General features: G+C 39.9%; 1 protein-coding gene across 1 annotated transcript in view; it reads left to right on the forward strand.

The window, feature by feature from the left end:
- Positions 1-24,417, forward strand: part of FAM181B (family with sequence similarity 181 member B) — a 311,017-nt gene that overhangs the window by 198,372 nt on the left and 88,228 nt on the right. The gene's annotated exons all lie outside the window — the stretch shown is intronic.

Genomic DNA, 24,417 nt, shown 5'->3' on the forward strand with positions numbered 1-24,417 from the left:
TTTAATGATTTATAGGAATTCTTTCTATTAGATTTAACCGAATTAATTGTCAATGTTTGACCTTTCTTCACCTCTAAAAATGGCAGTTTTATATTGTTCAACCTAATATATTCTGGATAATTTTTTTAGAATAAATATTTTCTGCCATTTCATGGTTTATTTAAAAAATTTCTTCATAGCTTCTTTCGATTAAGATGTTTTAAATATAATGTAATCAAATTTATTAATACTGTCCTGTTAGATTTTGTAGTTCATGCATCTTGTTGTAAGAAAGCCTTGACTATACTTTCCCCGTTGATCTGTAATATTAACTCTGTTTCCATATAGCATACTTGGATAATTTTTCTTAGCTTTTGTTCTTCCAAATATATTTTAGAATTAGCTTGTAAAGTCACATGAAAAAGTTGTTGAGATTTGATTGAAATTTGGTAATTTTGGAGATAACTGACTTTATAATATTGAATCAAATTTTAAAAGTTTAGCCAAGTTCTGTTCTTCTCAAATTAGTAGACTATTCATTCTGCTAATCTGTCTGAAGTTCCTTTTAAGTTTTCTAAGTACATACTCATATCAACCTGTTGATCTAAAACAAACAGACTGCCAATTACTTCTCCAGCAACAATGACAACAAAAAAGGGTTTATTTGGCATCAGCAGGGAACTGCAACTTGGGGTCTGCAACCATGGAGAATCATGTGCAAGTCTCAAGCCAAAAGGAGAGTAGAATTCTTTTATAGAGGGGAAAAGGGAGTTGGGAGGGCTATAGTAAACAAGGAGTCCGTGGCTTTTCACTGGCTGAGTTCTTGCCAGGAATGAAGGGGGCTTTACTTCCCCCTGTAGGGCTCTGCTATTGTGGAAGGGTGTAAGAGCTTCCCCTTCTGGTCTCCCAACTCTATTTAATTGAGGTTTCTGTTTATTAATTTTGTACGAAGTGTGATAGTTTTGTTTCTTACATTTCAGTGCAGTGCTTACACATCTTTTTTTCTTTCCTTGGTAATTATTCTGGACAGTTCCTTAAGTGCAGTATTAAAGATTAACAGTGATAATGGGCACCCTTGTTATCTCCTTGATTTTATTTTATTTTTTCATGATAATTGCAATTTATCGATGGTATTATTTCAGTTCCTGTTTTGTCATTTTTTATACAGGTTTTAAAAAAATTTTTGTTGGAGTATAGTTGATTTACAATGTTGTGTTAGTTTCTGCTGTACAGCAAAGTGTCTCCTTGATTTTAGAGGGAGATACATTTAACATTTTACCTTTGAATATGTCTGCTGCAGTGCCACTTCTTTTTGTTTGTATTTTGTTTTGGTAGATATACTTTATCGGTTTAAGGAAATTTTATTCAACTCCTAATTTGCTGAGAGTTTTAACCAAAAAGGAATATTAATTAAAATTGTATTCTGTTTAGGTTTTTCTCCTGGAATATTTTATTTGGTGAATTACATTAGGGGATTTTTTGCATTCCTAGAAGAAAGGAAACTTAGTCATGCTGGCTGGGTTTTTTCCTAGACCTCTTTATGAATTGATACACTGGGTTTGCTAATTTTGTTTGATTTTAAATTTATTAATACATGCTATTGTTTTTCTTAGTCTTACTTCCAATACATTGTTTTACATTTTATGCACAATAAGTATGTTTCTTTAGATATGTATCTGACAACTCCAATATCTAGAATTGATCCTGAGATTTCTGTTGGACTCAGGTCTGTTTGACAGCTCAGTACCAACTCAAAACTCCAAGGGTGGTTATCACTTAGTGGTCTTCTAGTTCACCATCAATCATAATCCTGTTCTTTCATGAAAATCCATGTTGAGCTTTTCTTCTTTGTAAGGCCTTCCCAGATCTTTTGTGACTGGAAGTAATTAGTCTTTTTTTTTTAATGCTTCTACTACATTTATTGGTCTTTCTATTTGGCTCTTAATTATTTCTTCTTTGCGTACCTATTGTCTTCTGCATAGTTTGTGAGGCCCTTGATTGGAAGGATGACATCTTATTCAGTTTTGTACTCCCAATCTGATTCCTGTCACATAGAGACAGAATTGGTGAGTAGAGGAGGAAAAAAATATAGCCAGCCAGTTTTTGAAACTAGCTTTTACTGACTATGTGACCTTGGCCTAATTATCTAATGTCCTTGAACTTAGGCTTCATCATCTCTAAAACAGGTATTATAATTGACCCATCTCTTATGAAGAAAGAATTAAATGAAGTAGTGTGTATAAAATGGCTGGCTTATAGTAGATTTTCTCTACGTGTTTGATGCATACACATGAATTGGATCTACAGGAAGAATCTTTTTAGCGATAAAGCTGGATGTCATTTAGAAATCATGTTAAAAGTCACACAGTTTTCCTTCAGAGCCACAAATAAGGGAAGTTGGTCCTAGCCTGCACTGGTCAAACATCAGCTTCAGGCTATTTGGAAAGGAGTCTTTGCAAAGCACTGTCTGAGGTGCCGCTGGAGTTAATATTCTGCTTCTCTCTGGATAATGATTCTTTCCTCACATTACCTTTGCTGAGGGACATACGGGAAGGCCTTGCTGGTGATTCCATCTGGAGCTCCGTTGCACCGGGACATGGAAAACTTATCATAATGTGCCAGTTATTTCTAAGCACATCCCAGGTTCTCAGAGAAAGCCAAGGATTAGCACTTGTTCAACTCAGGAACATGATTTTGACCAGGAATCCTAACATCGTTGACTATTAAGTATGGAAACAATGTGTCCAAACATTTATGTAAGACGTGATTAATTAGATCAACACTTAAGTCGTGAACAAGTGATTTAAACTTTGGAAATGTGACTTAGGGAATATTGGTATCATGTTTTTCCTTTCTTAGAAGTTTTCAGTATCTCCCAATGGCCACCAAATGAAGCTGAGATTCTAAAGACTCATTTATATCAGTACATGACTCATCACACCCTACCTTACCACATTCTTCTCACTATTTCTTCCCATATGATCTGTGTTCCTATTTCACATATTTTGCTGTCCTCCATAAATGCCCATCAGTTTGCTGTCTCTGTTTTTACGCAAACAGAATTCTCTCCTTAGAATGTTCCAGTTTAACCCATTCTTCTATACCCAGCTCAAATGTCACCTTTCTCAGGTAACCTTCTTTGACCAACAACTAAGAATTAATATTTCATTTAGTTATTGAATTAAAAAAACCCATTTTAACAGTGCTACTATGTACATTGAACTAGGGTCTAAATCTGATTACTTTCAATAAGCTCAGTCCTGTTGAGAGATAAGAAATAAGGCAATAATATTACACTGTCAACTATTATAGTAGTTAAAGGACTGTGAGGCTGTGGAGGACAGAAAACCAGTCTAGCTGATCTGTTGACCAGAATACCTACTGTGACTTCTTCAATATGGTCATTCCCCATGGGCTGATTTGGGGTTATTGATAGCATGGTGTCTGAGTTCTAAAAGCAATTGTCGTCAGAAAGCAAGGAGAAAGGTTATGGCATTTTGTTTAATGGGAAGTCACACAGCATCATCTCCACCATTCTTTATTGTCAGGCAGTCATGAAGATCCACTCAGGTTCAAAGAAGTAAACACAAGACTTTGCTACTTAATGAAAAGAGTGCCAGGGTCACATTTAATAAAAGTATGTGGGCTGGGAGATATTGTGGCTATCTTAGAAAATAAAACCTGCCACATCACCCCATGTTATCTTCTGTTTATTTATCCTTTGTACCGCATAAGGAAATTCTTAAATCACAAAGGGTCTGTGAATTTCTCTCAAAAATTATAAGAATTGGGCTTGCTGGGGAGATGGTATCCTATTTTGGAGATGGGCTTGGGGGAGAAGACTCCTGAGGTATGGGATAGGTGGTGGCAGCCTAGAGGAAAGGACGAAAGTAGACCATTGAGGCAGAGAGAAGGAAGGAGAACCCAGAGCCAGCCCAGACCTGACTGGGGCTTTCTATCAAGGGTTGATATATTAAGCCTTGTTTATCTTAATTTAGATGTGAATAATTAATTGCATTAGTAAAAAAATAATGAATTTTTACTTAAGTTTTATTTTTTAAGCTTAAATAATCAATTTAAATGAATAAATAATTAAAGCTTAAGCCTTATTGATTAAACTTTATTTACACTTGAGTGTGAATGGGCTTAAGTCAGATTGCTTGTGACAGGAATTTCATAGTTTCTAGGGAGAGCATAGTAGCACAAAAAGGGGTGAAGGAAGCATCCAGCCTGGGGAGTTTCTTGGGATTGGGGCTAGAGGCAAAGGATAATGTTTTGACTTCTGAGCCCATTAGTCAATCTTTTAGTATTTCTATTGCTTAGATATGCAGTATATAATACCCCTTAAAAGTCCAAAATTTGTTCATGGAAACTTGAGTTTTAATTCCCTCGTCAGTACTTAATAGCAGAGTGAATTCAGAAAAATGATTGGCTTTGAAACCTCAGTTACCTTATCAACAAAATGGGAATAATAATAGCATCTCTCTCAAAGAGTTGTTATTGAGGATTCAATATAATCATGCCATAAGTTCATACTTAGCACTATGTTTTGAGCATTTGTTCTGCATTATGTCTTTGTATAGTTTATCTCCTTTATAATTTTGTGGAGGGATGGTGCAGATTTTCTCTCATCCTCCAGGTGGGATTCTTACCCTGGGAAATTGTTTTCATGCAGATTTAAAAACAAACATAAAAAGCTGTGTGAGCAGAAGCTTCTGTGAGAGGAATTGCTTTGGTCAATGAGTGGTTAGAAGAATCCCAGCCCTAATTACCCAAATATGTACAAGGACCCTCCACTGTACTCAAGTGATCCTTCACACCTCACGTAATTTGGAGTGCCAGACAGTGATGCCGCTTGCATTGTGATGAGAATGGAGACAGTGGCTGTGCTTCATCATTTCTTTCCTTATGTTTCTGCTCTTGGTCACGACTAGACAAAATTTTAAATCTCTAGGTTTTCCTCCGGGCTCAGCACTTAATCAAACCAATTCCAACTGGCCCAAGTATATCAGGGATGAGGCTGGGGAGCAAGGTGGGGTCAGGGAAGGTGCAGGTATTTCCTTCCTTTTACGAGCTGTGTGATTCTGAGCAAACGACTTGACTTCAGTGGGTCCGTTTTCTCCCCTATAAAGTGAGGATAACAATGCCTCTTTCACAGGATCACTGTAAGATTAAATAAGCAAAGGACTGGTACGGGGCTTGGGATGCAGTAAGGCTTAATTAGGGTTAGTTTTCCTTAGTTTCCTATTCTCTTGTAGAACATTCATCCCAACAATTATGCATAAAAGAGGAACTTCCTAACCTTCGACACATCTGGAGCTGGAAGTTGTCAGGTCAGAATTACCTCCTCCTGTGCTAGTTTTAGACTCTTCTCTCACCTTCTCCTGGCTGTGGAGATGTGTAAAATCCAGCTCTTCCTGCATGCACAATGGGCTAATTTGCAAAAGTTTGGAAGAAGAGCATAAATATTAAATGCAGGAGAAGCAGTAGTCGGAGAGAATCTTTTCAAATTTCTTGAGTTTTGACTTGAAACTTTTTAAATTTTTTTTTGCTGGGGTCAAGAGGAGAATAGGGGCAAACTAAGCCCTTCTCACCTTGTGAGGGACTTGAAAAGTGTTACCTCTTCCTGACCTGCCACTTTGACAGCCTAAGAACCAAATTTTCACTTAAATCACTCAAAGCCACTCCTTTCTTTATCTCCCTTCCTCCCTCCCTCCCTCCCTCCCTTCTTCTCTCCCTCCCTCCCTCCCCCCTTCCTCTTTTCCACTCTCCTCCCCCCCACCCCCCGATGTTTCAACCACTGTATTAGACTTGGGATACATTGTATAACCAAGGCAATATGAGACTATGTGATTCATATAAGTTATTGTTTGGTTAATTGAAACAATTGCTTAAAGTACCATTAAAATGATATATACATACCTGAAACATTTTAATTTATAACAGTAGAGGGCATATTTAATCATCAATCTTTTAATGTAGGGTCACATTTTTCTTTGAGTCCACTGATAGGAGGACTTGCCATTTTACCTGCATAAATCCCACCCACATTGCACTGCTTACAATTTCCAAATTCTGTTTCTTTAAAGTAGTTCTAAAAGTTAGGTACTTGCCAAGCAAACCAAATGCACAATCTTTAAAAGATTTTATATATTTTTTTCTCCCAATTTTTAAAAACCTTTTCTCTCATTGCTAATTTAATAGCATTTAAAAGATAGCTCACCTTCACTGAGTCTTTTCAAAACATTCTGTTTAGTATTATTGGTATAACAGCTCTCTTTTTGTACCCATATTTAAAGGGCTTCTAACAGTTAATTAAATTACATATTACAATATCAACTTTAATAAGCAGAAAAAGATTTGGGAACAAGCATCACTGGTTCTTGGCAAATTCACAACCTAGATGTCGGGAGCAAAAAATGTGTGAACACATTGCAAACAGCCTATCAGTCCTAAGCATCAGTGGTCCCCAGTCAGCAGGCTGTAGAGGTGAATGCTTAATCTGAGAGTTGATGAAGTAGAGATTGGTTAAAAGAGCTGGTATTACATAAAGAGTGTCAGACAAGTAAACAGGCAGTTTTGATGCAGCGTGTATGATAGGCCAGTTCAGTCATATCCTGGTTTCTGTGGGACATGAGAAGGACAAGTGACCCAAGCTAGGGCATCAGGGAAGGATCCAGCACAGCACTTTACACAGAATGGGCACTCATTTAATATCTGCCAAAGGAAATATTTGAGGATGTCCATACCTGAGATTTGGGATTTAGGTTGGTTCAAGGAGAGAATCAGACTCACTGTCCCTGAGATTCAGAGTTCAAGACCTTTTCTTCTCATCTACAAATTAAGGGATTATATGACAATCAATAATCCTGTTTGCTGAGACCTTGAAGTGTAGCCCATACCACGCTGAGTTTGAAGTAGTTACACAATTAGGAAGGGAGACTGTGTTTCATAATATTAGAGAAGAAATACCGGGTGGTCTCTGCCTGGGAGAGGCTCTGTTTTTAGTTCACATTCTAATGAAAAAGTAGCTACATTGCTCACTTCACCCTCTCAGAAGAGCAGAAAGGGATTCAGCCCCATGGTTTATAAGTCAGAATGTTCAGAGAAGAAAATCATGTGGAAAAAATGGTGATTAAAAATAACTACTGCTTTTAAAGGGTTTATTATGTGCCCCAAACTCTATTCAGTACTTTACATATTATCTAATTTAATCTCTACAGTATCCCTACTAGATAGCTACATTATTATGCTTATTGTAGAGAAGAAGAAATAGAAACTTAAAGAAATTAAGTAACTAGGGACACAAGTCCTTGACTGTGTATTTTCCAAGTGTTGTTCCCAACTCTTTAAGCAGCCTAAGAGCAGAGGAACTGCTTAAAGACCCAGCCCAGGACAGCTCTTCTTGAGCTAACAAGTTAGGTTGAAAAGTGTCACTTTGGGTGAGGGTGGGACAATCCTTAGCAATGCTGAGGATGGAAATTTTAAGCCAATCTGGGGCAATTCAAGTGTAGAACAGTCTCTAACAAGAGGAAAATTAGCAATGAATGAGCAGAGAGACAGTTTGGGCTGACCCCCAAATAGACTCAGTCATTCTTGTGATACCAGACCCACTGTATAGTTTATGATATATGTATGTATAAATGCATATAAATATACATGTGATATATATATTATATATCATATATGTACATATACATGAATTTATAAGGAACTATACACTCACCCCAGTAAGTCATCCTTAGCTAACCCTTTTGTTTCAAATTGTTATCGGTAACCCCTCCTAAGAGGTATCTGAGCTGGGTGAACCCCACCCCATGTAATTCAACAAGCTTGCATTGACTATCTACTATATGTTAGGCATGAGACAATAGAGATGAAGGGTACCCTCCTTCTAACTGGAGAGACAGCTCCTTAAGTAGATCATTTCAATTTATTCTTCTAAGCAAAAGGACTTTGTTGCCTGGGGCATCATGGAGGCTACTAAGCCTCTTCATGCCGTTCATTCAACAAATTCTATATTTCAAAAGCACCACACTGGGGCTGCTCAGATATGGTCTGTCCAGCCGGTGTGAGACATGAAATTGTTGGACTACTTCTTTTATAAGAATGACATCTGGGTAATGGCCCTCAGCAGCATTTCACAGGCGAGATTGTTCCTGTTGCTGTATACCACCCTTGAGTCCTCTGACCCTGTGATCATTCATAAAACAATGTTACTTTGCTTATCATCATTTAATAAGTCATGCAATTTGCCTTCAACTACCATAAAGTGCAGTATGATGCTCCCAAACATTAATTTTAAAAAAAGCTCCCGGTTTGGCCAACTTTTTTTCTGCTCCCTCACACTTCTTTCTTGACAGAATAAAACAGAAATTCATTCAGATTACAAGCAAAGAGAGTTGGCTTTGTTGAATTGTTAGTCTTTTGTGCTGCAAGGGAATCAGTTAAGGATGTGTTGCCGAGAAATAAAGCAGTGGAACATCACGATTAGAGGTGTGAATTTCAGGCACGAAATGCAATTGTTTTACCAATTTTCACAAGGCTCACCACCTGGCATCCACCAAAGCTATTTTGAGACTGTCTCTCATCATCCACAGGTATTAAAATAATCAGTAAGCAGTTGCTTTTTTGTTAGTATCTGACCCATAAGTACTTATTGAATGGAGGAGTCACCAGTACAGGATCGAGAATGAGAGTGAGTCAGGTATCACACCCTGCTTCTATGACACAGCACCTGGAACATTTCCCAGTTTACTTGGTAGCATTATGAACCCTCTATCCAAACTCTGAAAATGGATTTTGTATTAACTTGGTTGGATTGGCAAATAAGTACAAAGACTTTTATGATTCAAAAGCTCCCTGTTCCAAAGGACATGGTTTAGGAATGGCATTTTGTTGTTCTGATTTACTCTGAAATTTCTGAAACAAGCAATCCTGTATAATAAGTATGATCTCTGGTGCAGTAATCAATTCTCTGTTTCATGTAACAAGCCCTCTCTGAAATAAAAATGCCTGAGGAAATAGATGTTTTGGAGAGGAATCTATTGTGCTGACTGCCTGCCAAGCCCACAGCCTGCTGTAGATGGAAGAAGCCCTAGGGGTTCCTGTGCACAGGTCGAATTTGATTCTGAGGTCCTGACCATAATTGACTGCACAGGGGTTGCTATCTGAATTGAGGCTGGTAGGTATCTGATTTGAGGTAGCCTGATATAAGGTATTCCCCGCTCGGGTGATGGTGATTATCTTCGACAGTGATAAACTGAACAATAAGTTCTTCTCCACTGGGGAGTTTTAATATGAGATGTAGAATTGGCAGTTGACTGTGGAGGCAGAGAACACAAAAAGGGCACCATGAGAGGTATAAACAGGCTTCATGAAACAGTAGAAGTCGTGGGCAGTCGGAGCCATGAATGAGTAGAAGCTGTGTATAAGCAGAAACCTTGAGAAAGTCAGAAAGGGGATACAGTGTCAATGAGAACAACAGGAGCTGAAGGAGTCCGTAAGGGGAGTGTTGAGTGGCAGAAGACTGGAGTCAGTGGACCTGGTTGCTGAGGGAGCCACAGGAAAACTTGCTTGCTAGGGCTCTGTTGAATCTTGAATGATATTCCAGGCTTTTAGCAGTGTTCTCCTCTAGGTGAGGTCTGGCTCTATGGTTAAAATCCCATTTTCCTTATTTTTGCTTGTAGATAAGGGGATTGAAATGAACTAAAATAAAGGGACCTAGCTAACGTAGGAAAAAGGCTGCTTGAATATTATATGAGTGATGATTCTTTGTTTTATTTTATTCCATCAAGTGGATATTACCCTTCCATTCTAATCCTGTTAATCTCGTTCTGGAAAAGTCTTCTATACTCCCAAATAATATACCAGAATGATTAAAAATAACAGCAGCAACAATACAGATGTAGTTTTTTAATGCAGGTTGACACACATGACTTTTTTTTTTTTTTAATTGGGGAATAGTTGTTTTACAGTGTTGTGTTAGTTTCCACTGTACAGCGAAGTGGAGTTCCCTGTGCTATACAGCAGGTTCTCATTAGTTATTTGTTTTATACATATTAGCGTATATATGTTAGTCCCAATCTCCCAATTCATCCCACCCCTCTCTTTCCCTGCTTGGTGTCCATGTGTTTGTTCTCTGCATCTGTGTCTCTATTTCTGCCTTGCAAACCAGTTCATCTGTACCATTTTTCTAGATTACACAAATATGCCTTAATATACATGATTTGTTTTCCCCTTTCTGACTTACTTCACTCTGTATGACAGTCTCTAGGTCTATCCACATCTCTACAAATGACCCAATTTTGTTCCTTTTTATGGCTGAGTAATATTCCATTGTATATATGTACCACATCTTCTTTACCCATTTGTCTGTTGATGGGCATTTAGGTTGTTTCCATGACCTGGCTATTGTAAATAGTGCTGCAATGAACATTCAGGTGCATGTGTCTTTTTGAATTACGGTTTTCTCTGGGTATATGCCCAGTAGTGGGATTGCTGGGTCATATGGTAATTCCATTTTTAGTCTTTTAAGGAACCTCCATACTGTTCTCCATAGTGGCTGTATCCATTTACATTCCCACCAACAGTGCAAGAGGGTTCCCTTTTCTCCACACCCTCTTCAGCATTTATTGTTTGAAGATTTTCTGATGACGCCCATTCTAACCAGGACACACATGACTATTTACAGCCTACTACTGACTACCACTTATGGATGCCCAGTAGCAAGCCACGTGCTTTACAGACCTCATTTCTAATTCCATAAGAATCTCCAAAGGTAGGTATTGCAAAACTTGAATTACATATTAAGGAAAGTGAGGCTTAGAGAAGGCCAGTGACTTGTCTAAGTACATCCTAGTATTAGTACTCAGAGTGGTGTGAACAAAAAAAACAAGAACAAAGAGTATCACTCATCATCCGGTTCTACAAGGGTTAAGCTGCAACCCACTGCAGTTGCCCACCTACACTGCACCCTGAGAGGAATTCAGGATGAAAAACAGGATGAGGCACTCTGTTCTTTGAATAAATGTTACCCTAGATAGTTAGATGTGTATCTCAGGAAGAATTTCAATGACCCCAGATTCTTGCATCTTCCCATAAGTAGAAAAGCACTAAAATCATTAACCTGCGCTATCTGTTCTTTGTGCTTAGCAGTAGTCTTTTACCAAGATGTATGTTTGACTGCATGTATTTCCTAGCCAAAAAATTCATATATATAGTGGCTCCACCCCTACCTCTTCAGAGTAAGCAGTTCCTCAGAGCCACCTCTGGTCTATATTCCTCAGTAAGACCCTGAGTAAAACTTGAACTCATAGCTCTCATGTTGTGCGTTTTTCTTTAAGTTGAGAGTGGGGATCTGCACCCGGATCTGCCTGGCCCCAAAGTGGGTGCTCTTACCACTGGACTTCACTGCCGGTCCGAGGACAGGCTCTCTACAAGGTTTGGTATCCCCATGACATCCATACTCCAGAGGAAACAGATGTGTAGGACAGAGAGAACAGTAGACACTCCAAGGGCTGCTGAGATCAGCTCCAAGCTGGGAGCAGGCAGGCGGCAGGGCCTGCCGTTTCTGATAGATGACTGCCACTCTTATCTTGTGCAGACATCATCATCCTGAACAGGCTGCATTCATTAAGTTGTACACCTCAGTCAGTTGTTTGTTACTGGTATCAATTTAATTTATATGTAAAAACACAATCAGTTTCCTTTGCCTTGCGAGAAACCTGACAGAAAAAAAAAGGGACAGATAGCAGGTAGAATGTTCCCCAGTTGTGGTATGGATCATAGAAAATTGGACAGTTGGTCTATATTGATTGGTATTTCCGGCAGAAAGTGGGGGGAAGAGGGAGCTCCACGCTGAAGCCCCATTCGTCCTGTTCTTTGGAATAGTCTGCCTTAGGTGGAGTGAGGCTATTGGAGGCTGGCCGCCAATGAAATATGCCAGCCCGTCCATCAAGTCTTCAGACGGACAGCGGATGCACTTGGGTGGGGCTACGGAATTGGCTGAAGCTTCTAAGTTCCATTTAGAGGTCGTAAACCTTTTCCTCTCCTGGTCAGAGGGTGCTCAAATTCGGTAATTTGGGGCTAGCCCTGATGAAATGTGTGGCGTTCGTGCTCACACCCAGGCTCCAATCTAGGTGCTAGGAACAAACTCTTGCTGCTCTTAGGACTGGCAGTTGGGAAATTGCACGAAAGGGAAAAAGCACTATTAATATGATTTTGATGCTCCAGGGTGAAATGGTCTTAAGAAAATTCAGTGACCCAGATTTCAATTAAAGATGTGTATTCTCAGGCCCTTACCACCCCCATCGACAGTTGGGAATAGAGCCCACAATTATCGTGAGCATTGGGGTAGAAAGAAGCAAGCCGAGTCTCTGCCCTCAAGGAATTCACAGCCTAGTAGGGGTGATAGACAGTTGAGCGTGTGAGTATAATAGGGTATGATGAACGCTATAATGGAGCTACTAAAGAGATTTCTCTTGGGGCATCCCTAGCTGGCTGTCATTGCTGCTGATACCTTTGCTCTCCTCCTCTCTTTGTCCTACTACGGGCTGGATAGCTAACCTGCCAGACCTCTGCACAGAAGCTTCTTTTTGCCCTTCTTCTGTCCCAGCTAATTGCTTTAATTAGCCTGTTATCTCCAGTATTCCTTCCAAGGAACTAGGTCCCACTGACGTAGACACTTAGTTTACCTTCTCTTTGAAAGATAAAGCCAAGGTGTTAAATGTCTCTGACATTGAAAGGATAGGGTCAGAGAGCTTTCCTTTTGACCCTTTGGTTCCATGGGTTTGGGAGGGGCACAAAATTGGCAGGTTGCTTTGTTTGTTTGTTTTGTGAAAACCTTTCTCTTTGAGTTAGGTTTGGACTGTGACCTTGTCTAGCTCCTATGGAGTGTGTGTGTGTTATAATGCAATTAATAAAGTCTTCTATATTCTGCTTACCTCATGGTAAGTTGTTCCAGGACCCCAAAGGCAGGGGCAGGATGGTGCTGTTAGTGGTAGCAGATTCTTGAAGCACTGGAGCCCCCCTAGGTTTGTAGTCACATGAATGAAGTAATTATATTTGTCTTTAAAGTGGTCACTTGGGTAGTAATGTAGATAAAGATGTGAGGTGGAAAAGGATGGCTTGGAATTGGGAGAATGAGGCCATCAAAACAACTTCCCCTACTTCTAATTTTGCTTGAACAAGTCCTCTCAGATGTGCATTGGGAAAAAGGAAGAAAGAAGAAAGTATGTGAATCTTTGAGTTTTCCCTGTGATATGAATAGATGCATGTTATTTCTTAAGTACCATGGATTGAGCACTCTGGCTGAGACCAGAAAATACAGCTTGCAGCCAATTTCCTCAAGAAAAAAATAGGGAAAGAAAGCAAGCAAGCTTTTCTGCTGTTTAGTCTGTAAAATGAACTAATCCCCAACAGGCCTTCCTGTCAGCGCTAACTACCAGAACAGAGCTGCGGAGAAGAGACAGCAAGGATGACAAAAAAATATTAGCATTATCCTAACTGGCCCATTTCTCTCCCCTCAATTTTTAAATAGGAATACCATATGGTTCCATATGATAGGACATCTTAATGTAGTGTTACATATAGTCTCTTTTCTGATACAGTAGAAATTTTTATTTGTTTGCACTTTCACCCCCAAATAATTGGTATTATATAAATGTGAGGCCAGAGTGCTAACGCCAGCAGACAGAGGATTTAACGGGAAGAAGTTTAAAGTATGAGTTCAAGCAATAGCAGCTTATTAGCATTTATTCCTTAGGATTAAAATATACATATATTTTCCTTTAAGGACAAGGTCACTGCATAATTTGTGGGGCTCAATGCAAAATCAAAATGTGAGGCCCTGGCATGGTACAGTAGCGCACCTTCTCTTCCCACGGGTCCCCTGCCTTAATCCTCTGTGGCAAAGAGCATCCCCCAAGGATTTGCATCCTCTGTGCACGGATGTGACTGGTGCTGGGATTGGGGTTGGATGAGAGGCCCTCTTTGAATTGCCTACCAAACTCACTATGGTACTGTTAGCCTGTGGCAGGGATGGGCACTAACTTGTCGCACCCCCAGATCAACCCCTATTTGTACCCTTCCCTCCCATCCCCTGCTCCTAGGCTCCTCAAAGGAGGTGGAGGGAGGGGACAGAACAGGGCCTTGAGACCTGGTAGTTGTCGCCCTCGGTGGAGGCCTGTTTCCCTGAGTGGAGGGCTGTTGGCAGCCAGCTGGGGCAGGGAAGGAGGGAGCAGGGCTGGACGTGAGGTGTGGGAGTGAGGGGTCTGGGGAGGAGGCTTAAGCCTGTCACGGAGCTGGGGAGGTGGCAAGAGGTAGGACCATGTGTGAGCTGAGGTTCCAAGCCCCTCCCCGCCCCCACGCTCCATTGTCCCATCAGACATCACTTACAAAACACAAATTCAAAGACACAATTATTAAGAATTTCAAGATGGTGACTACAGAGCATTAAACCCCAAGGGCAGGGGCCCTTCTGAGCATGGAGCCCTGCACAGCTGCACAGGTTACAAGCTCATGAATCTGGTCCTGCTCGAGGAACTGTCCTTCAGTGTTGACAGTGGACCAGGCAGGGCAGGGTTCTCATTGAAGAAAATGGAAACTAGTGAAGCACTTGCTAGGCTTGGGAAGGACACATGGTTAGATGTCTGGCTGCAACATCCACTGATGTCTAAACTCTGGCAAGTTCCCTTTTCCCAGGTGCAGTTTATCTGCATCTCTAAAATGGGGACACTGAGAGGTAGAGAATTTGTGTGTCCATGAGTGCATGTTCAAGGTCACGCAATTAAGGGTGGCACAGGAGGTTCACCCCTGGCCTGTATGACTCCCAATTCCAGGCTCTTTGCTGATTTGGTTTAGTCTTCTGAGGTAACAGTGGTGGTGGTTATTAACCTTTTGATGTGTTGGAATTTGGATAAACTAGTGAACTTTATGAATCTGCCACTGAGAAACAAAAAAAGCACCTGAAAACCATTTTGCATAAAATTTCAGGGGGTTCACAGGGCCCCTGAAGCCCATTTAGGACCAGGTTGAGAGCCCTGAAGATGTGCAAACACCTCACATATTGTCTACTAGATAACAAGCTTTCTTTCCGTCAGGATTTACTGTTGTGCTGGCCGCGTGGCAGAACTCTGCATTCTCCTTCCTCTCTTACTCATTTCATAGGCTGTCTTGGCCAAAGCCTTCTTTTCCGGCTCCTGTTTTTTTCTGCCCATATTTCTGTGGTAGCATCACATCTTCACTGTACTTGTCCTCCGTGGGGAGATCTCTCCGCCTTATGGCCACTCTGTTCGGTACAAGGCATCCTTTCTGAAGAAAAACAAGAGCAGTCTTTTGAAATGAATCCCTTTAAAGGACATCTGGTGTGACATTAAGCTCAATCTTTTCTCGTCTGGAGAGCAGCAGTCACATCAGGCTAGGCGTGTGCTGGGACCCTCACCGCCTCCACTGCTCCCACCTCCAGGCACTGCTGCAGGCAGCACACAGCCGATAGATGGCGCCAGTGGCCCAAAGATGCATCCAGAGGGGAGGGCCTCTCTCTGTGTGTGTGTGTGTGTGTGTGTGTGTGTGTGTGTGTGTGTGTGTGTGTGTGTGTTAGGCTTTGCCATGTATTATTTAGGAGGGGAAATTAACTTTGAAATCTTCTTGCTTCCCCCCACCCCCCAGCAATATATGCAGTAAACATGATTTTCTCAGTACAGGGTAACAAATTGTCTTTCTAACAAATTTGATGACTTTAGATGTCTGCTTTCTGGTACTTAGGAATTATGTGTATTTAGATTTTAAAATATTATTAATATTCAGAATGCCTCTGCTTCCCAGAGAAGAATGTCCAAGAGGTCCTATGAGGTCTGGGGGGAGATAAATAAAAAGTAGAAATCCTGATGAAATGCAAAAGACTCAGTCTGGAAATTTTGTATATTGCTTAAAAGGTAAATTCTCTGCTTTTTCCACAATACATTGTTGTATTGGATGCAGACGTGTGTGGTGGAAAAAGCATTCTGCTTTGGACTCAGGCAGTTATGCATCTGAATTCTTTGTCATTTGGAAGTTGTGTGATTCTGGGTGAGTTAAATTTCCTGAACCTTATTTCTTTATCTGTAAAATGGGTTTGTGATGCCCATTTATGATAGTAAATACTAGTTCCATTCCTCTATTTAACATGCTGCTGGATGGGAGGAAATGGCAGATGGCCCATGTTTATGGTGTCTGTAAGAGAGTTTTCAAGTGAGAATTTGTCTGAAATAAATGTTTCAATATTACTTGAGAAAACACGGGAGAATAGGGAAGTAACTGTGTTTTTATAAAGCAGTTGAAGTTTTATAATATGACAGGTGAGAATGGGAGACAAATACCATGTGAGTCGTGGTGGCTCTGGACAGTACCTCCTGTGGACATAATGTCACAAATAAAACCAACAAATGGGAATGACTTCTGTTAGAATAACAGCTACATTTTGAACCATGATAGAGCAATCGCCTAGCATTGGGTCAGGTCTCAGCTCCAACACTTCCTGACTATGTGACCAGCCTGAAGAATGCATATACCCTCACTCAACCTCATTTTCCTCATAGGTAAAATGTGGATGGTAATATCATTTACCTATTCCATGAAAAGAGGATTGTTTTGAGGGTGAAAGGAGGTAGTGTATGATAGTGTATGATAGCAGCTCAGGTGAGTGTTTAGCACATAGTAAGCAGCTTTTATGGCTGTTGATGTCATTGCTATTATATGTCAGGATGTTGCTGGGTCAAAACATCTGGAGCTAGAAAATCTTCGATCAGTTTCCTCTTCCATCCCTTAGTGACAAGTGAATTTGGGGGAATCACTGACTTAGTTTTCTCCTTGATCAAATGCTAATTAGCATGTAATAATTCCTGCACCAGGGACCTTGGAGGACTTTTCTGAGTACTGGATGTAGTCTAACATGACTGTCGTTCAGAGATGTGTATGGAGAGGCTGAAAATCTTATTAGGGAAAACCAGGCCAAGGGAAGCCTGAAGTTACTGTCTGGAGAGGAGGAACAGCTACTGAGGAAGAAGACAGTAATGAGCTGAGAACAACAGGCTGGCATCGGAAGGGAAAAGCACTGCAGTTACTCCGTGTTTCTTTCACAAGGAGAATAGGAAGGGAGAGAAGCAGATTCCTAAAAACGGATGCAGGGACCCATGTGTACACTTGAGGCCATGTTGCAACTGGGCACCCGTGGGAGGACGAATCTAGATGGTGTCGAAAACTGAGGCTCTGGGCCCCCGAAGCAGCTGCTCCTTTAACCTGGTCCTGTCTGAGCGAAGAACAGACGCCCTCAGGCGACCTACATGCAGAGGCGGGTCCAAATCCAAAGTTGAACCCCGGGAGCTGTGCGAACAAAGAAGAGAAAGGGAAATTTCTCCCAGCAGCCTCAGGAGCAGCGGATTAAAGCTCCACAATCAACTTGATGTACCTGCATCTGTGGAATACCTGAGTAGGCAACAAATCATCCCAAATTGAGGAGGTGGACTTTGGAAGCAACGATATATATATATTTTTCCCTTTTTCTCTTTTTGTGAGTGTGTATGTGTATGCTTCTGTGTGTGGTTTTGTCTGTATAGCTTTGCTTTCACCATTTGTCCTAGGGTTCTGTCTGTCCATTTTTTTTTTATTATTTAAAATTTTTTTTTCTTAATAATTATTTTTTATTTTAATAACTTTATTTTATTTTATTTTATCTTCTTCTTTCTTTCTTTCTTTTTTATCTCCCTTTTATTTTGAGCTGTGTGGATGACAGGCTCTTGGTGCTCCAGCCAGGCATCAGGGCTGTGCCACTGAGGTAAGAGAGCCAAGCTCAGGACACTGGTCTACAAGAGACCTCTCAGCTCTATGTAATATCAAACGGTGAAAATCTCCCAGAGATCTCCATCTCAACTCCAAGACCCAGCTCCACTCAATGTCCAGCAAGCTACAGTGCTGGACACCCTATGCCGAACAACTAGCAAGACAGGAACAAAACCCCATCCATTAGCACAGAGGCTGCCTAAAATCACAAGGCCACAGACACCCCAAAACACACCACCAGATGTGGACCTGCCCACCAGAAAGACAAGATCCAGCCTCATGCACCAGAACACAGGCACCAGTCCCCTCCACCAGGAAGCCTACACAACCCACTGAACCAACCGTAGCCACTGGGGACAGACACCAAAAATAACAGGAATTACGAACGTGCAGTCTGTGAAAAGGAGACCCCAAACACAGTAAGTTAAGCAAAATGAGAAGACAGAGAAACACACAGCAGATGAAGGAGCAAGGCAAAAACTGACCAGACCTAACAAATGAAGAGGAAATAGGCAGTCTACCTGAAAAAGAATTCAGAATAATGATAGTAAAGATGATCCAAAATCTTGGAAATAGAATGGAGAGAATACAAGAAACGTTTAACAAGGACCTAGAAGAATTAAACAGCAAACGAACAGTGATGAACAACACAGTAAATGAAATTAAAAATTCTCTAAAAGGGATCAATAGCAGAAAAACTGAGGCAGAAGAATGGATAAGTGACCTGGAAGATAAAATAGTGGAAATAACTACTGCAGAGCAGAATAAAGAAAAAAGAATGAAAAGAATTGAGGACAGTCTCAGAGACTTCTGGGACAACATTAAACACACCAACATTCGAATTATAGGGGTCCCAAAAGAAGAAGAGAAAAAGAAAGGGACTGAGAAAATATTTGAAGAGATTATAGTTGAAAACTTCCCTAATATGGGAAAGGAAATAGTTAGTCAAGTCCAGGAAGCAAAGAGAGTCCCATACAGGATAAATCCAAGGAGAAACACACCAAGACACATATAAATCAAAGTATCAAAAATTAAATACAAAGAACAAATATTAAAAGCAGCAAGGGAAAAACAACCAGTAACACATAAGGAAATTCCCGTAAGGTTAACAGCTGATCTTTCAGCAGAAACTCTGCAAGCCAGAAGGGAGTGGCAGGACATATTTAAAGTGATGAAAGAGAAAAACCTACAACCAAGATTACTCTACCCAGCAAAGATCTCATTCAGATTTGATGGAGAAATTAAAAGCTTTACAGAGAAGCAAAAGCTAGGAGAATTCATCACCACCAAACCAGCTTTACAACAAATGCTAAAGGAACTTCTCTAGGCAGGAAACACAAGGGAAGGAAAAGACCTACAGTAACAAACCCAAAACAATTAAGAAAATGGTAATAGGAACATACATATCAATAATTACCTTAAATGTAAATGGATTAAATGCTCCAACCACAAGACATAAACTGGCTGAATGGGTACAAAAACAAGACCTGTATACGTGCTGTCTACAAGAGACCCACTTCAGACCTTGGGACACATACAGACTGAAAGTGAGGGAATGGAAAAAGATATTCCATGCAAATGGAAATCAAAAGAAAGCTGGAGTAGCAATTCTCATATCAGACAAAATAGACTTTAAAACAAAGACTATTACAAGAGACAAAGAAGGACACTACATAATGATCAAGGGATCAATCCAAGAAGAAGATATAACCATTGTAAATATTTATGCACCCAACATAGGAGCACCTCAATACCTAAGGCAAATACTAACAGACATAAAAGGGGAAATCAACAGTAACACAATCACTTTAGGGGACTTTAAGACCCCACTTTCACCAATGGACAGATCATCCAAAATGAAAATAAATAAGGAAACACAAGCTTTAAATGACACGTTAAACAAGATGGACTTAATTGATATTTATAGGACACTCCACCCAAAAACAACAGAATACACATTCTTCTCAAGTGCTCATGGAACATTCTCCAGGATAGATCATATCTTGGGTCACAAATCAAGCCTTGGTAAATTTAAGAAAACTGAAATCGTATCAAGTATCTTTTCCGACCACAAGGCTATGAGACTAGATATCAATTACAGGAAAAAATCTGTAAGAAATACAAACACATGGAGGCTAAAAAACACACTACTTAATAACCAAGAGATCACTGAAGAAATCAAAGGGGAAATCAAAAAATACCTAGAAACAAATGACAATGAACCCAGAAGGACCCAAAATCTATGGGATGCAGCAAAAGCAGTTCTAAGAGGGAGGTTTATAGCAATACAATCCTACCTTAAGAAAAAAGAAACATCTCAAATAAACAACCTAACCTTACACCTAAAGCAATTAGAGAAAGAAGAACATAAAAACCCCAAAGTTCACAGAAGGAAAGAAATCATAAAGATCAGATCAGAAATAAATGAAAAAAGAAATGAAGGAAATGATAGCAAAGATCAATAAAACTAAAAGCTGGTTCTTCGAGAAGATAAACAAAATTGATAAACCATTAGCCAGACTCAGCAAGAAAAAAAGGGAGAAGACTCAAATCAATAGAATTAGAAATGAAAAAGGAGAAGTAACCACTGACACTGCAGAAATACAAACAATCATGAGAAATTACTACAGGCAACTATATGCCAATAAAATGGACAACCTGGAAGAAATGGACAAATTCTTAGAAATTCACAACCTTCCGAGACTGAACCAGGAAGAAATAGAAAATATGAACAGACCAATCACAAGCACTGAAATTGAAACTGTGATTAAAAAATCTTCCAACAGACAAAAGCCCAGGACCAGGTGGCTTCATAGGCGAATTCTATCAAATATTTAGAGAAGAACTAACATCTATCCGTCTCAAACTCTTCCAAAATATGGCAGAGGGAGGAACACTCCCAAACTCATTCTAGGAGGCCACCATCACCCTGATACCAAAACCAGACAAAGATGTCACAAAGAAAGAAAACTACAAGCCAATATCACTGATGAATATAGGTGCAAAAATCCTCAACAAAATACTGGCAAACAGAATCCAACAGCACATTAAAAGGATCATACACCATGATCAAGTGGGGTTTATTCCAGGAATGCAAGGATTCTTCAGTATACACAAAGCAATCAACGTGATACACCATATTAACAAATTGAAGGAGAAAAACCATATGATCATCTCAATAGATGCAGAGAAAGCTTTTGACAAAATTCAACACCCATTTATGATAAAAGCCCTCCAGAAAGTAGGCATAGAGGGAATTTTCCTCAACATAATAAAGGCCATATATGACAAACCCACAGCCAACATTGTCCTCAATGGTGAAAAACTGAAACCATTTCCACTAAGATCAGGAACAAGACAAGTTGCCCACTCTCACCACTATTATTCAACATAGTTTTGGAAGTTTTAGCCACAGCAATCAGAGAAGAGAAAGAAATAAAAGGAATCCAAATTGGAAAAGAAGAAGTAAAGCTGTCACTGTTTGCAGATGACATGATACTATACATAGAGAATCCTAAAGATGTTACCAGAAAACTACTAGAGCTAAACAATGAATTTGGTAAAGTAGCAGGATACAAAACTAATGCACAAAAATCTCTTGCATTCCTATATACTAATGATGAAAATCTGAAAGAGAAATTAAGAACACACTCCCATTTACCATTGCAACAAAAAGAATAAAATATCTAGGAATAAACCTACCTATGGAGACAAAAGACCTGTATGCAGAAAATTATAAGACACTGATGAAAGAAATTAAAGATGATACAAATAGATGGAGAGATTTTCCATGTTCTTGGATTGGAAGAATGAACATTGTGATAATGACTCTACTACCCAAAGCAATCTACAGATTCAATGCAATCCCTATCAAACTACCACTGGCATTTTTCACAGAACTAGAACAAAAAATTTCACAATTTGTATGGAAACACAAAAGACCCCGAATAGCCAAAGCAATCTTGAGAAAGAAAAACAGAGCTGGAGGAATCAGGCTCCCTGACTTCAGACTATACTACAAAGATACAGTAATCAAGACCGTATGGTACTGGCACAAAAACAGAAATATAGATCAATGGAATAAGATAGAGAACCCAGAGATAAACCTATGCACATATGGTCACCTTATCTTTGATAAAGGAGGCAAGAATATACAGTGGAGAAAAAAAGCCTCTTCAATAAGTGGTGCTGGGAAAACTGGACAGCTACATGTAAAAGAATGAAATGAGAACACTCTCTAACACCATACACAAAAATAAACTAAAAATGGATTAAAGACCTAAATGTAAGGCCAGACACCATCAAACTCTTACAGGAAAACTTAGGCAGGACACTCTATGCCATAAATCACAGCAAGATCATTTTTGACCCACCTCCTAGAGAAATGGAAATAAATACAAAAAAAAAAAAAAAAAAGACATGGGACCTAAGGAAACTTAAAAGCTTTTGCACAGCAAAGGAAACCATAAACAAGACGAAACGACAACCCTCAAAATGGGAGAAAATATTTGCAAATGAAGCCACTGACAAAAGATTGATCTCCAAAACATACAAGCAACTCATGCAGCTCAATATCAAAAAAACAAACAACCCAATCCAAAAAGGGGCAGAAGACCTAAATAGACATTTCTCCAAAGAAGATATACAGATTGCCAACAAACACATGAAAGAATGCTCAACACCATTAATCATTAGAGAAATGCCAATCAAAACTACAATGAGATATCATCTCACACTGGTCAGAATGGTCATCATCAAAAAATCTAGAAACAGTAAATGCTGGAGAGGGTGTGGAGAAAAGGGAACCCTATTGCACTGTTGGTGGGAGTGTGAATTGATACAGCCACTATGGAGAACAGTATGGAGGTTCCTTAAAAAACTAAAAATAGAACTACCATACGACCCAGCAATCCCACTACTGGGCATATACCCTGAGAAAACCATAATTCAAAGAGAGTCATGTACCACAGTGTTCATTGCAGCTCTATTTATGATAGCCTGGACATGGAAGCAGCCTAAGTGTCCTTCAACAGATGAATGGCTAAAGGAGATGTGGCACATATATACAATGGAATATTACTCAGCCATGAAAAGAAATGAAACTAAGTCATTTGTAAAAAAAAAAAAAAAGAAAATGGTCAGAAGAACATAGGGGCAAGACGGGAATAAAGATGCAGACCTACTAGAGAATGGACTTGAGGATACGGGGAGGGGGAAGGGTAAGCTGGGACGAAGTGAGAGAGTGGCATGGACATATATACACTACCATATGTAAAATAGATAGCTAGTGGGAAGCAGCCACATAGCACAGGGAGATCAGCTCGGTGCTTTGTGACTGCCTGGAAGGGTGGAATGGGGAGGGTGGGAGGGAGGTAGATGCGGGAGGGAGGGGATACGTGGACGTGTGTGTATGTATGGCTGATTTGCTTTGTTGTAGAGCAGAAACTGACACACCATTGTAAAGCAATTATACTCTAATAAAGATGTTAAAAAAAAAAAAAAAAAAGGGCCAAAAAATAAAAAATAAAAAAAAATAAAACTGAGGCTCTGGGAGAAGGACCCAGGAGGCCACCTCTCTCCTCAGCCCTCTGAGTGCAAGGAAGGGCAGCCACGGATGGAAGTTAAGCCAGCAGGGGGCATTTTGGAGTCTGTGTGATGTTACCAACTTTATTATTGTTATTTTTAATATACAAATTTTAATTATATTTGTCTTGAAGTAAATCTGTAGTTAGAAGAGATTTGCAGGACGTGGGATGTTTCCAGGAAGGATAGACGTGGCAGCATTGACAACAAAGGGCATACGCCGTGCAATTAATGTCACTAAGCACTGGCGTCGCTGTGAAATAACAGTACTCTGTAAACTGTAAAGTGGCATACAAATGGTGTTATAAGCACAGACGTAATTGCTATGTCTTGAGTGGCAGCATGTTCAAGTAGACAGATGTAATTTTTTTAAATTTATTTTTTATTGAAGTAAAGTTGAATTACAATGTTGTGTTAATTACTGCTGTACAGCAAAGTGACTCAGTTATACATATGTATACATTCTTTTTCATATTCTTCTCCATTATGGTATATCACAGGATATTGAATATAGTTCCCTGTGCTATACAGTAGGACCTTGTTGTTTATCCATTCTATATATACCAGTTTGCATCCGCTGACCCCAAACTCCCACTCCTCCCCTTTCCCACCCCCCGCCCCCTTGGCAACCACCAGTCTATTGTCTATGTCCCTAATTTTTTTCCTGCTTCATAGATAAGTTCATTTGTGTCATATTTTAGATTCCACATATAAGTGACATCATATGGTATTTGTCTTGACAGAAGGTAATTTTGAACTCTCATATCTTTGGGTTTGAATCTTGTCTCAGCTACTTACTGGGCAGTGGGTGTAAGTTGGGAGGAAATCAACTGTAGGTGATGGAGCAGAGCACAGGCAGAAGGAAAAGAAGGTAATTGGAGAGAAGAGCACGAACTTCAGGTTCAGGCAAGTGTCAGCAGCAGGGAGATCAAACAGGAAGTAATGATTTCCTCAGGCAAAGTGGTGTCACAAGCAGGAGTAGGCAATGTCCTGAGATCTGCACAGACGGGTAGACATTCAGACCCCAGGAAGTCTGTC

Source organism: Balaenoptera physalus (assembly GCF_965194825.1).
Source record: "Balaenoptera physalus genome assembly, chromosome: 10".
Lineage (NCBI taxonomy): Eukaryota > Metazoa > Chordata > Mammalia > Artiodactyla > Balaenopteridae > Balaenoptera > Balaenoptera physalus.